Genomic DNA, 14,537 nt, shown 5'->3' with positions numbered 1-14,537 from the left:
CTCTTCATGTGAATAAACACTTTCATTATTTCTGTTTGTAAAGTGCCAATCTGTTGCTTTCAACCAGCTTTTTTTATTCATTGTAAGCAATTCATGCAGGTTTATCACTCAAATCATGTGAAAATGAATCGCAGCGTCCATAAAGGTTTTTTTTTTCCCCTTTGTTGTGCTTTGAGTTGTGTTGACAAATGTACTCGTTTAAATCACCGACATCCATGTAAGGAAATAATGCCCCTTAGTTTGGATGATGTGTCAGGATTATCATTTGTTTAGGTTGACTGGAGAGAGAGAGAGAGAGAGAGAGAGAGAGAGAGAGGCTGCTGGGTGAGATACTTTAGGGGGATATTATAAATAAAAGAACCTGGTGTTTTCTAGACAAACCAAACAGCATCATATGAATGAGGCACTTGTGATGTATCCCTGTGGACTTTCAAAATTAAAACACATTATAATGCCATTGCACATTAACACTAATGCAGAGGACATAGTCTGACGAGGCAGGCCTTCGATGTGACCACATGTGGCCCAGACTGCCCGGGAATGTGGTCTGAGTGGTCAGACCTCACACATTAACACCAGATCCTAACAGGGTCATTGTGGTAACTACCATATCAATAATGCAACACCCAGGAGGGAGGTCTTTACTTGAATGTACCCTTATGTTGAAGAGAATCACACTGACTTGTCACCAGTCAGATTAAAAAAAATAAAAAATAGCCTACTCTAGGTAACGGATCTACAGAACTCGGAGAGAAATCTAACTCAGAAGTGTGTGATGATTGTCGGATCAACATTAACAAAGAGGGCTTTTTTTGAGAGGTCATGGCTGAATTTATCAGTGTTTCGCTTCATCGTTCCCATTTCCCCTCTCGTTGATTCAAAATGTATCTGCTTCAATACACAACTCAACGTTCAATTTGTACCTTTGAACTTCTTTTTCCTTTTGTGCTCCACAGTGAAGCAAAGTTATATCTGGTTGTGTGTATCTGCGGAATCTGCACCATGCGAGCGTCTGCATTTTTCGGTCATTTAGCGGGGATGGTTTTCAGAACTGTGATCAAAACACTTGCAAAAAGTAGATTTCTGAAAAAAAACGGAAATAGATTTCTAAGAAGATACAATACCGTGATATGTCATAAATTAATGAGTATGGGCTCGGCCTGTCATGATGTCATTTTAATTACAATCTATCAATAATTAATACAGGGTTTGTCACTGCCATAATGCTAATGCAATATCATAATGTTATGAACGCAAACTTGATCTAAATACTTTCAATGCGGGGTTCATTTGAAAATATGTTGTGTTTCTTTTCCCCCTTTTACCTCCAACCGCAGTATCATAGAGATATCTGTTGATACACTTGTAAGTCTGAGTGAAAACCTCACTCCCTTAACTCACTTTAAGACTGTAGACACGCCACGAGCTAAAAGATGCTATTGTCCTATCTATGAGCTAGCGAGCTGAGTGACGCGAAAGGCTTTTTCTGTGCCTGCAGCTCATTCAGAGCAGCAACGCTACACACTATCAGTTTCTGAGTGGCGTCTGTAGCCCTCAGCTAGTTGGGATCTACTCTGTAGCTTCATCAAGGAGTGGAGACGAGGCTACTGCTGAGGTTTTTATCCGCTGAGCCCATGTTGCTTTGTTGTTACTATCTCTGGTCGGGATGGAGGCTCGTGGTTTGCGAGAACGGACCCATTCAAATCAAAAAGATGACAATATCACGATGCATTTATTGTGCGTGGACTGAAGGTCACAAGAGCCAACAGGGGACTACCGAGCAGCTTCATGCTAAATTAGAGCGATACTCACTGCGAAAGCTTAATGATCTCATGGTCATTTGCAGGTCTGGAAATGGCTGACTGTCTGCTTAAGCCATGTGTTGAGACAACCTGTACCTCGAGCACATCATTCAAATGCACTTGCAGGGGAGCAGGCGTAAATACACACACACACACACACAGAGCAAAAACCCACGACTATCATTATCATTAGCTGTGCAGAGATGGGCAGAAAGATGCATGTGGTCATTCAGATTCAAAATGATGTTTAGCTAATTGGAGAGAAAGACTAAGTGTGTGTGAGCTGCAGCATGAGTGTGTGTGTGTATGTGTAAGAGAAGAAAACTATGTGTTCAAAGGCCAGAAAGATTAAAGATGATGCCAGCATAATTGTCCAGAGTAAAAGAGTTTCCAAAGCTCATCATCCCTGATATTAGGGTACACTAATGATTTCCACAGCCAGCCGCATCTAAAAACAACATTAAAAACATCCATCAATCACACATGATCAGATCCAACGCTAACACACACCATACAAAAATGCATTCAGGATAGAATGATAATTTGATTCAGTATGCAATTAATTAAAGGCATATTTCACCTTGGTATAAAACTCACAAATAGCCCAGTTCATTAAATGGTCTTTACCGTTACATAGATGCACGTTCAATTCAATTTATTTTACAAAGGAAATAGGCCTGTTTCAGCTATTTCTGCCTTCAAAGACACAGGCAAAGCTTCCCATTTACTGCTGGCCATGACAGCATCAGTAAAGGACCCGGAGGTCAGATCAGTGTTGCAATATTTGTTTAAAAATTCCACATGTATTTTTAATTGCTCAACTTGATTTTCTGGTTGTGACAGCAAATTCCTAAGCCCCCAAATGTTATCATGTTTGGGTTACATTCAACCATGCCAAGGTCTAACCCTTGCTTGCATCATCTACCTCCCATGAGTGGCTGTGTTCCTGTACCAACCGCACCAGAAGCATCACGTTCTACGTCACAGAACTGCCCCAGAAAATTGTCGGCCAAGCGGTTTCTAAATAAAGAGCGAGATCTGCGTTAAATTGTCCTCAGAGTTAAATTGATTTCTTCCAAAACAACATTCCTCTGGTTCGACTCACATAATGCCGCCAAGCGGGTAAGGTTGAGTATTGTCTGATATTAAAAGGCTTTTCAGATTCCTGTGTTAATTAATGTTTTGAACTAGGGGTTGGCAGGGTGGTGGGGGTGTTCTGGCTATGGAAAACTCTCTGGTGTTTGTTTACTCAAGGCCAACACACAGATCTCCTGATAAACTCAATAACCTGCCCAGTAATATGCCCCTTCTGCCTGCAAATGGTGTTATTGTTGGCCAGAGGCAGAGGGTGGCCACCTCAGCAGGAAACGTTAGCATGGTCTCCCTCATCTATCTGCTCTGATACACACCGCACAGCTGCTTCCTCTGTGCCGAGCGGAGGAGCGAGGGGGTGGAGGGCTGAAATATATCTGTATCAGGCAAGATTACTGCATCATTTTTTAACTGCAATAAAAATCTCAAACAGTTGAGAAACTTGTTGATCCAAACTTTCTCTTGTAATTTGGAAACAATTCCCCAAACAAAGGCCTGGTGAAGGAGACCATGACCAACTCGTATTTTCTGCAACCAAGAAGTTGTTATTCATGGGATTTAACAACTAGATGGTATTCATGCTAGCATGAGTCAATGAGCACGTACCGGTAGGAGAGATGATGTTAATAACTACAGCTTCTGCTCTATTTCAATCTGGCTGAGTTCATACGACAAGACCTTAATATTTTTTTCTTTCATGTCACTTGATGATGCTTGATGATATCAGCTCAGTCAGACACATGGCTGGGCAGCAACGTACTTTTCCCGAAACTCATTTACATCCACTGAACTCTGACACAGCAGTGCAAACGGCACAGACGCAGGAGATGGAAGGGTCGCAGGAGATTGAGATATTAAAGATGGAGATACAAAGAGCGGCAGCCGCCTTGTTGACGGTTTGAGCACTGAGGTGAAACTCAAGATAAGAGAGAGACAGTGAGCAAGCATCACACACGAGAGGAAACAGCTGTGTGTATACATAAACTGTCTTTGGCCATGAATAACATCATCAGCATACCTGAGCCTCAAACATCGCAAACAATTATTACTCCAATTCTTTGCTGAGGGACATTTCTGTTACAGATCTTCCAACGTGCTTTTCACTGGCTCTGGGTGGGCCGTGCAGCTGCTCGAACCTATTAAAGACAAAGCACCAAAGACTATATCATGGGCTCCCTCTGTAGCCAGACCGACCGTGCGTATATTCGTAGACAGCAGAGTTGCCTGCCGTATGCCACATGCAGAGTCTTTGGTCCGGGTACATTACAAAGAGGCTCCGTTATTTGTACTCCATTACCTTTGAATTAAAACATGTAATGTTAAAGTTCGGATGAATTAACACATTTGCGGTTTTGTACGCCTCCGCCAACCAATCCAGCAGTAATATACTGTAGTTTACACCAATAAAAAGTTTTTGATTCATTTTTGGTCATTTGGTGATTTCCTGGAAATCATGATGTCACATTTTATCAGAAAAAATATTTTCTCTGGGAATCATGACGTCACATTGAAGCGGACCTCTTGGATTTAAAATGTCACCACTTTATCATTTCACGCTATGATGTGGCATAATTAGCATAAAGGAATTCTCTTGGGTTGTTCCTCAGAAATCACCTTCACAGCAATGAATCCAGAAAGCTGCGCGTCTGGCCGTGGCTTCTGCTGGCGTGGGAGAGAACACGTCTCCTCTCGTGGAGATGAAAGAGTTTCACCGACTCCCTAAGCATCTCCAGCATCATTCATATGGATAAGTGTGGGTTTAGAACTCAGTGTGCTTGGCCATGAATCTGGCTAGAGTATCAATATGAATTACAGTGAACCAAAAGGGACATTTTTGTCAAGTTACTCCCCCTACTTTAAACATATAGGTTTGTCCTTATCCTAATCTCTTTGGAATGATACACCATTTAATTGGCTGCCACAGGCTACCATGTTTAACAGATTACAGATTAGATGCACATGAAGACGATCCTATTAAACTACACTAAACCATGTTTTCCATAAAAAAGTCAACACATGGCTAAGCATGTTATTGCACATACATGGAAGGAGCGCAAACACATAAAGAAAAAAAAATCTTAACCCCTCAAGCCTTGTAAATTTAAAAGATGGCATTTGTTTTTTTTCATCTGCTAATGCAAGTCTGTATGTTTTTGTCCAATGTAATCTGCCAGATTATTAATACAGTTAAAAGTGACAGCCTGACAGTCTCGGTATTTATCTTTGCGCCGGTATATGTTCATTTGTAAACACACACATCATAGCAGCTTAACATATACAACAGGCTTAGCTATGTGTTGCTTTGTGTCAGGCAAATAACAAAATCACCTTAATAGGATCATGCTGATGTGTGTTATAATCTTTAATCAATTAAACATTCGCATTCACAAGTATATGATTAAATTTACAGAAATGATAGGTTCTGCGTCTTTTAGCATATGGGGTATTTCATCGATTGCGTAAGAAATTTCAGGAAATATTCAGAGTGGTGTTTGTTTAAATGTTGTTGATCTTTATGCTTTTAGCCACAGTAGTAAAACGTTCATCTGAATACTTTACAACTGCCTGAGCGATACTATACTAGCAGTTTGGGTTGCAAATGTCCTTGTTGACAGCAGAGTAGTCTAAAAAAGAGCTGACAGCTGCATTTTTTTTCCCTTCCTGTATTCATATGTATTCAAAATAAGAGTATCAGTGCTGGCACACTATCCAGCCCATAGTTTTGTCAATACTTATGCAAAAGAACAGTGGTATTGCAAGTAACTCTCAATGAATCTACCCCAACTATCTTTTCTGCAGTTCAGTTATTGCTGAAAAGAGTTAAAAAAAAAAACGGAATTGTGCAGTATCGTGAAGTAGAAAATATAAAAGTAAAAAAAGATGTTTACATTATTCAAAAGATTCTATTATATATATATTAATGCTACGGGGAGGAAATGACATAAATCAGTGCCGTCTGTGGACGGACTACAAGTCTGTTAACTTCCTACCCTTGCTTTGACCTGCCTCTAATCTCTTCTGGTCGATTCCCACGGAGACTGATAATTAGACAGAACATAAATATGCACAAACACACATCCGCCACAATGGAGAGAAAGATGAGAGTACATGGGTCGATACATTCCCTCTGACGTGCACTGAGCTGGTGAATCTCAAGAGTTCACACAGCAGAAAAAAAGAGGAAAAAAAACCCATACAAATTAAGCATTAGGAATTAAGAATTAGAAAGGGGTGTGTTCATGTCTTGCATGAACAACAGAACAGGGAACCTTCAAAGTTATCATTTATGTATTCTGCTATTGGCTGCTTTAATATTGGTCCAGGCAGATGGCCGCCCGCTCAGATCCTGCTTCTGCTAAATCTCTCTTCCTGGCAAAAGGCGGTTTTGTCTTAGTCACTCTCATCGAGTGTTTTCTTGGTGGTCTCTTGGGATCTAGACATTCTCAAGCAACCTGAGAACTTCTTTTGTGACCTGGCACAAATGCAATTGGGGGAAAAAAGTCACACACACAATAATAACCCCCCCCCCCCCCCCAAAAGCCAAGGTGATTCATGCCAAATTCATTTCAAGAAATGATCTACGTATTTCTTCATCAGGTGGCCGAAACCCAGACATGCACACACACACATCTCATACATAACCATGCAATATTTTTGTACTGCACCATTGACCAGAAGGCCTGTCTGACCTTCAATCACATTAGTCGCCCCCCCCCCCCCCCCCCCAAAAAATCCACCAGTCTGTCCCCTGTGGCTCTCTGCCTTCACAGTAAAGCTCTAAACACACACAGAGAAAACATTTCTGGGCCAGATGTCAATAACAGCAACTTTAGAAACTAAATGATGAATCTGAGGGAGGCAGAGAGGGAAAAATGTTGACATGAGGGATCACAGCTGAACACGAGCTGAATCTGTTGGCTCTTGTTTAAAATTCACAGAGGATATGTTTAGAAAGTAAGACACACACAAAGTAAATCATTTAAGGAATTTAAGGGTTCCTTAAAACCCGTTTCCAATGACATCACTTCACCACATCATAGGATTAGTCTTATTTTCGAAGTCTGATACTTCACGTGTGATTCTGATTTCTGTAAATCATGAAGCTAAATTAAAAGCCAGATCATACTTCAATAATGAAGAAATGTTCAACTTTGCTCAGCTTTGCTTCATTGGCATGCAAGAAGAACATTTTCCCACACCGAAGCAGCTACACACGGTACACAACCACTACTTCTATCTCTGCCACACACATTTTGACACAGGCGCACACACAATATAACGTGCGCGCAAACACCACACACAGAGTTTAATTGCAGTAATTAAGCAGCTTAATTTAGAGCAACAACTGTTGATGTGGTGCGTGGGCAGCTTGGCAGGTAGCGTCATCCACACAGATTAAACCAACACACTCAAACTTGCATATGCAAATATTCTCTCCCAGGCATGTTTACCTTAAATTAATGTACGTGTGTGTGTGTGTGCGCATCAATGTGTACATGTTGCGCGCGCGTGTATGCACATGCATGTACATGGCATTAACGAACAGCCTCCACAATTCTTTACATAAACTACACGTCAGCTTTAACCTACTTTCACATTGTTTTTAAACTACAGGCATGACCTTCTGTGCAAGCCTGCGCGAAACATAAGAGCGCCTGGATACATCAAAGCTTGTGTGTGTGTGTGTGTGTGTGTGTGTGTGTGTGTGTGTGTGTGTTTTCACAGGCATGTATATATGTGGTATAAGAAAACATGCCATATAATATATGGGTCAGACATATTGTATGGATATATCATAAGTAATTGGCAGAGGGGCTCCAAGTACCATGTTCATGACTGTACGTATGTGTGTGTGCGCGAAGATGATTGTATAGGGAGTAATTGGGAGAGAAGTTACATCCTCTCTTTCATCTTTTCTCTGTGTGTGTGTGTGTGTGTGTGTGTGTGTGTGTGTGTGTGCGCGCGTGTGTTTGTGTGTGTGTTGTCAAAGAGGAAGCATCTTGTGAAGATTCCAGAACAGATGGACAGCTACATATAAGAGGAAAAAAGGATCTGTGGGGACAAAAAAAGCCCTTCAACTCCCGATTGTGCTGCAAGCCACAAGCAGTTCCTGTCAACTCAGAGAAGACTTGCAGCAAAGTAATGGACAGAGGAAGATGGAGGTAGGAAGGTTCACTGATACGCTGTGATCAACTCTTTGAGTGGAAAATGTAAACGTGTCAATTTCCCCTTTTCTCTTGGGGTCTCTTGAACAAACGAACACACGCTACAGCATGATAACCACAAATATTCAAATAACCTGATTAAAACTGATAATGGTCCAAGTTAGCAATGCTGAATACATTAAAACAGAAGAATTTGCCAAACAGTGTCAGCTGAGCAGTAGTTTAAGGGTGATGTCCTACAGAGACTGCAGCCTGTGTTCCAATCAGGTCATTAAAGCTCCAAAACAAACTTTTCCCCTCATGTTAAAATATATCACGACTGGACAAATGCCAAATCGCCAAAGATTCCTGACCAATGGGTAGCCAGGATACGGGTAGCATTCAAAACATGAATCAAGCTGGGAGGAAAAATTAAAATAAAAAAACTTAACGCTGAAGACAGTTACCTTGCTGTTTCTTCAGTTTTTGGTCAAGACTGTATCTTTTCTTTTTTTGAACAAACATTCCAAATGTTCAAGTGCTTGTGAAAGAGAAATGAAAGGAATGGATCATACTATGATAAAAAGTGAGCAAAAATAAATAAGAACAACAAAATGTCACACAGTAGATGCTCCTGGTGGCACGGTGGTGCAGTGGTCAGCACTGTCGCCTCACAGCAAGAAGGTTCCGGGTTTGAGTCCCGGCTCCAGCACGGGATCTTTCTGTGTGAGTCTCCATGTTCTCCCTGTTCCTGTGTGGGTTCTCTCTGGTTCTCCAGCTTCCTCCCACAGTCCAAAGACATCAAGAGGGGACGAGGCTGATTGATACTCTAAATTGACCGTAGGTGTGACTGTGAGTGTGAATGGTTGTCTGTCTCAATTTGTTGGTCCTGAGATGGACTGGTGACCTGTCCAGGGTGTGAGGAAATGGATGGATGGATAGAACTGAATATCTTGAGGCTGTTGAAAGGTAAAGTTAGCTTTGTCCAAAAATGCTGGTGTTTTTGTTTTTTTTTAAAAGCATGTGAGAAAGACTGAAAAAGGTCTTTAAACTGATAAAATGATTATTAAAAATAACAAAAATGCAGTCTTCGAGGTCTTTAACCATAAAATACTTATTGGCCATTTCAGAAGATTAATTTTAACTTGTGTTTCAAAAGTGCAGTGCCCATTTTTGACTCAGGTTCCTGAATCTGGGGGCAACTAAAATCAGTTTTAGTTCATGTAAAGGAAACACACATGCACATGCGCACACACACATCTGAGGACTTTCATTGACGTAATACATTCTCTAGCCCCTCACCCTAACCCTAACCATCTCAACTGACTGCCTGACCCCAACCTTGACCCTAAACCTAACCTGAACCTGATTCTAACCTCAACCCTAAAACCAAGTCTTGACCTTCAAATGGCCCTCTGAAGAAGTGAGGAATGGCTAAAATGTCCTCACTTTCCAAAAATGTCCTCACTCTGTTGCTTGAATACATATTCTGGTCCTCAATATGTAGCAAGCACTAGAACACACACACACACGAACACACACACACACACACACTGAGGAGGTCACTAATGGAATCTGGAGCGAGGTCATGAAGTGATTTGAAAACGATAAGAAGCAGCTCTGAATTAATTAAAGGGCAAAAAAATACACAATGGCTATATGCTGGTTTTCATCATTCATAATGCATAAGAAGGAAACTCTGGCCTATTACAGGACAATGAGTCTGTCATTTCTCTGATAGTTGAGGTGGATATTAAAGAATCCCACTGAAAAATAAGGTAGTGGAATAACGAACAAAAAGCAGCGAATGATTTGGACGAGTCATTAGTCATTCTTGTCCAAGGCGGGTTTTCCAAATTCTTTCAGATATGATTTTCTGAGTCGCTTGACAAATGGAGGTAAAAGATGCCGCTGTCAGAAAAGCTCAAGTTCATGAAACTGTAAATTGCATGTTAATGTGATTCAAAGACAGCTGACCAAGAGTATTTAGCAACTCTTTTGAATTGACTTCAAATGTAAACACAGGTGTCCATTTATCCCACCTCTCTGACTCCTGACTATTTGACAACTTCTTTCCACATTGAAATCTTTCAGACAAAGAAATTGTTCAGTATATTACTATGGATTATAAAATCATATAGGGGTTATCCATCAAAGGGGAGCTCTCTGTACTTGACCCCCCCCCCCCCCCCATGTCAGTCTGTCAAGATAATGAACTTGTAACTGTACATCATTAAAATCGTTCAAGTTGAAGTCATCAGGAGGATAAATGACGACAGAGAACACGAATTAGAGGACAGAGAGGCTGGGACACTGAGTGTGTGAGAGGGTCTAAGAGTCAAAGGAAGCTATAGGGGGCAGATCTCATTTGTGTATGCTTCAGAGACCCCAAGAACCTCAAAGCACTGAAGGCATTAGGCACGCGCGCACGCACACACACACAAGCACGCACATACACACACAAACGCACACTCACACACACACACACACGTGTCTCACCATGGAGATTACATATGGAAATGAGTTCCTATTAAAAAGTCATTGAGGTGGTAATAGTTAATATCAGCTGTCAAAGAAGTCAAGTTAGTGGACATACACATAAAAAATGCTTCATTACAAATACTCTCTCTCTCTGTCTCACTCTCACACTCACACACACTACAGTGATTAATCAGACATAATAAGGTTTAACGCTTTCTAATTCAAGGCTGTTGACCTAATTTCTTTATATACTGTGTGTGTGTGTATGCGTGTGCACTGGTCTGTGTGTGTGTGTGTGTGTGTGTGTGTGTGCGGGACTAATTTGATAAATAATAATACGTCTGGTCAGTATTTATGCTAATATATTCATGACCCACCAGCAGGCATCATGTTTGTGTTTGTTAATTCGCTTAGCCCGTGTTTGTGTGGATGAAATTAGTTACTGTAGCGAGCCCCAGCGAACTTTAAATGCACCCCGTGTATGTGTGTGATAATTAAGTTAGTGACTCTGTGATATAATGTGTGTTTATAGCTGTATTTGGATGTGTAAACATTATTTTATTATGTAAATATTTGTGGGATTTTTTTTTTTCATACAACCATATGGTAACTTCTGTGTTAAAGCTAATGACTGCAGTTTGTTTACCAAGTTTAGCTGTGGAGAAACGGATAAGGCCACATGCAGGGCTACTGATCTCAATCTCCCCTCCAACTACTCTCATTGCTCTCTGCGTGTGTGTGTGTGTATATATATATATATATATATATATATATATATATATATATATATATAAACGTATCTCCAACCTCTGGCAGAATGGGGTTGGGGGGGCTTCAACCAGTTTAGGGAAATGGTTTAGGGAGCACACACGTGCACACACACACACCCACATTCGGGGTCATAAGGAAATAAGAATAGATTTTCCTCTGAAGTGACAGATATGAGGGCAGGCGACTGTCAGACAGAAACACTCAACAGCTTCTTAAGTCTTCAGCAGGAAACCTAGAGTGACATTCACTGGTGCTCAAGAAATACATATCAGCAGGCACACACACACACACACACACACACACACACACACACACGCTAATTCAACCACACATAAAACAACCACACAGCAAAACTACCAAGGGTAGGCGGCAATTATACAGTACATTAAAGCACATCCCTTTTTAGACACGAAATCCTCCGAGCTCGTTCGTCCACAATTTGAAATTTCTTCCCTTTTATGAATTCTAAAAACACCTGTAAAGGTATAAAACAGTGACCTCTTGGTATTTATTTATTTATTTAAGAAAAATAACACATAAACATTAAATTCATATTCAATTATGACACAAGCAATATTTGACCCAACGCAGACCAAGCTGAGCGCCAGACTCAGAGTCATGTCTGGACATGTACAGACATGGAACCAACTCTGGCTGTGGTGTGTGTGTGTGTGTGTGTGTGTGTGTGTGCGCGCGCGCATGTGTGTTCCTTCATACTTGGCTCATCTTTCGAACCAATCCTCCCCACCCCTCCTATTCTTATCCTCCTTTTCTGATTTCAATATTTTATGTTACACTTCTGTCAGTTCTCTTCCTCTTGTGTCCCTTCTCTTCTCAATTTACTTCACATTTTCAGACTCTTTCATTTTCAGGTTGAGATTTCTTTTCCATAATGAAATTGGCATGTAAGAGTAACATTTTTAATGCTCCGTGACATTGCCAACTGGAACTGTTATACTGTCTTCCACGCTAAGCAATACATTAAACTGGTATTCTAAAATAGTAAAATCTAAATTCTTCATCTTGACCCCACAGATCAGCAGTGGTATTACTCCTGTTATCAGCAACAGCTCAAGAGCTTTTGAGAATTCTGCAGTGACAGATAGCAGGTAACATATAAGCCATTCAAATGAGTGTTTGGTTGTCAGGGCCAAAGTAGCAGCATAACTTATTTCCCTGGAGATATAAATCTCTTTATCACTCAGATGAAATGTGAGAAACAGTTACTTCCATCTCTTCTCCTTATCTATGCACACTATTTTGTGTTTTTTGATGTCTTATACCACTTCTTTGAAAAACTACATGTTGCAGCCTGTTGTGAGTCACTGTCTGCTCCACTCTAAACTTGTGCATTGGTGCTTTGATATGATTAGGGGCCTAAAAACTTTTGAGGTTTGATTCCCTTCCCCTCAGAACAATCCCTTTCCATCTAAGCTGGCAAAAAAAAACAACAACATTTTCTTCACAGAACAATAACTGTAAAGTTGCACTTGAAGTAACCCGACACCTGCTGGTTTGGTTAACAATCTCCCACGTAGCTGATTTGCATGTCATACATGAAACTGTGGTCAGATCACTCTCCAGACAAAATAAACACCACGAGGCACAGGCTCAGTACTTGGATGGCATGCTGAATGTAAAGCAGATTGTAACGTAAAATGTCCAACCGGGTATACAGCTTTAAGCTACATGTGTAATATCACAGATTGTTTTCTAAATCGTTTTTAATGACCTGCCTGCCAGCAGGATTCAGAAAACAACTACCAGCCCACGTTTCAGGAAACTTGGTGGAAAAGTGCAGCACGGGTCAAGAAACAGCCTGTTAAGATTTTGGGGCAGATCTGTGAAAGAGAGGTAGGTGCTCTGCATTTTGCCTGTTATTTTGTGACCATACTGAATACTGAGCAGCACGTTGTGGAAAATAATTAGAACGTTCAGTCACAGAGCTGTTTGAGTCGAACAAAAACGACAATCGTGAAACGGTCATCAAAGACTCATTTACTCATCAACACTGCTGACTTGGTTTTGTTTTCTTTCCTTTCTTGTTGAGTGAAGACTCTCTTTCATCCATTACAAAATAAAAGGAGCATCTTTTTGAAAGGCATCTCTATCTCAGTAATCTTGTTTACAGAAGAACTGGATGCCAAAATGATTATCGGTTATATTGCATCTCTTAAAACAATTTTTTCTTTTTAAAAAAACCCACAAAAAACAATGCATTTCAGTACGGGGTATTCAGGAGAGAGTCAAACACCAGTGGTTTCACACATTTCATCCAAAGGGCGCCTTAAACTAACTCGCATCAAACTAACTCACCAGCGTTGAGTCGATATTCTTGTTTACAGATTTATATACTTCCCGATTTGCCGTGTAAATGACCTCAAATATAATTAGGATTTCGCAAAAGGAAAATCTTACTTATCAGCTGATGTGTCAACTACCAGTGTATCTCAAAAGAGTTCAAACTGTGCAGCTAAATAATATATAATCATGCCTTTTGATTGGAAAATGACAGACATAATAAATTCAAAAATGGCAGGAGAGTGTAAAAAACCCTGATATTTTAAAAAAGGTTATCATGTCTACATGTAGTATAGGGTTGGATATTTACTACTATTTTCATGTCTTCATCCAGTTGTGTGTGTGGTAAACAAGGACGCTATGAGACACAAAGTGTGTTTGTCAATGGGCAAGGCCATGTCGTGCCTGAAGCACGGAGGAGGCGTGTTTGGAAGGAACATTTACTAGATGACATATTCAGTCGTTTCCAGCGTTTCCCAACATTTCTCTGAGCCGGTGTCCATGTGTGCATCAGCTGTCCCCTGGTAGCCCATTCATGTCAACCAGCACTGGGGGCTGGTGGCCATGGCCACGGGTGGTCCGCTATGTGAGAACTGGTTCCTGTGGGGGGTGTGAAGAAAAAAGCCCTGATGGTATCAAAATATATACCGAGGGGCGGGGGACGACACACACACACACACACACAAACACACCTACAGGGACATTGGCGCTTTTTCTAGAACACATAGTGGTTCTCTTACTACAAAAAAAGGCAGTTTCTCTAATCTATGTCATTACTGTTAGTTCCTCGATGACAAATTAGAGGAATTAACAAGACTCACACGTACAATTATTTTTCTTTTAAGGAATGAAATCCATGTGATTAACTGACCACAGCAGTGACTCCCCTGGAAATGAAGAAATGCTCTACATACATAGTGACCAAAATGCTTTTAAAATTCCTTTC

General features: G+C 40.7%; 1 protein-coding gene across 4 annotated transcripts in view; it reads right to left on the bottom strand.

The window, feature by feature from the left end:
- cdkal1 (CDK5 regulatory subunit associated protein 1-like 1) overlaps positions 1-14,537 on the bottom strand; it is a 228,870-nt gene that overhangs the window by 100,493 nt on the left and 113,840 nt on the right. The window lies entirely within an intron of this gene.

This window comes from Aulostomus chinensis, chromosome 11, assembly GCF_037954235.1.
Source record: "Aulostomus chinensis isolate RoL2024-O1b breed Wild chromosome 11, RoL_Achi_v1.0, whole genome shotgun sequence".
In the NCBI taxonomy this organism is placed as follows: domain Eukaryota; kingdom Metazoa; phylum Chordata; class Actinopteri; order Syngnathiformes; family Aulostomidae; genus Aulostomus; species Aulostomus chinensis.
Note: the sequence above shows the minus strand (reverse complement) of the source record. Positions and strands in the feature narration are given on the sequence as shown.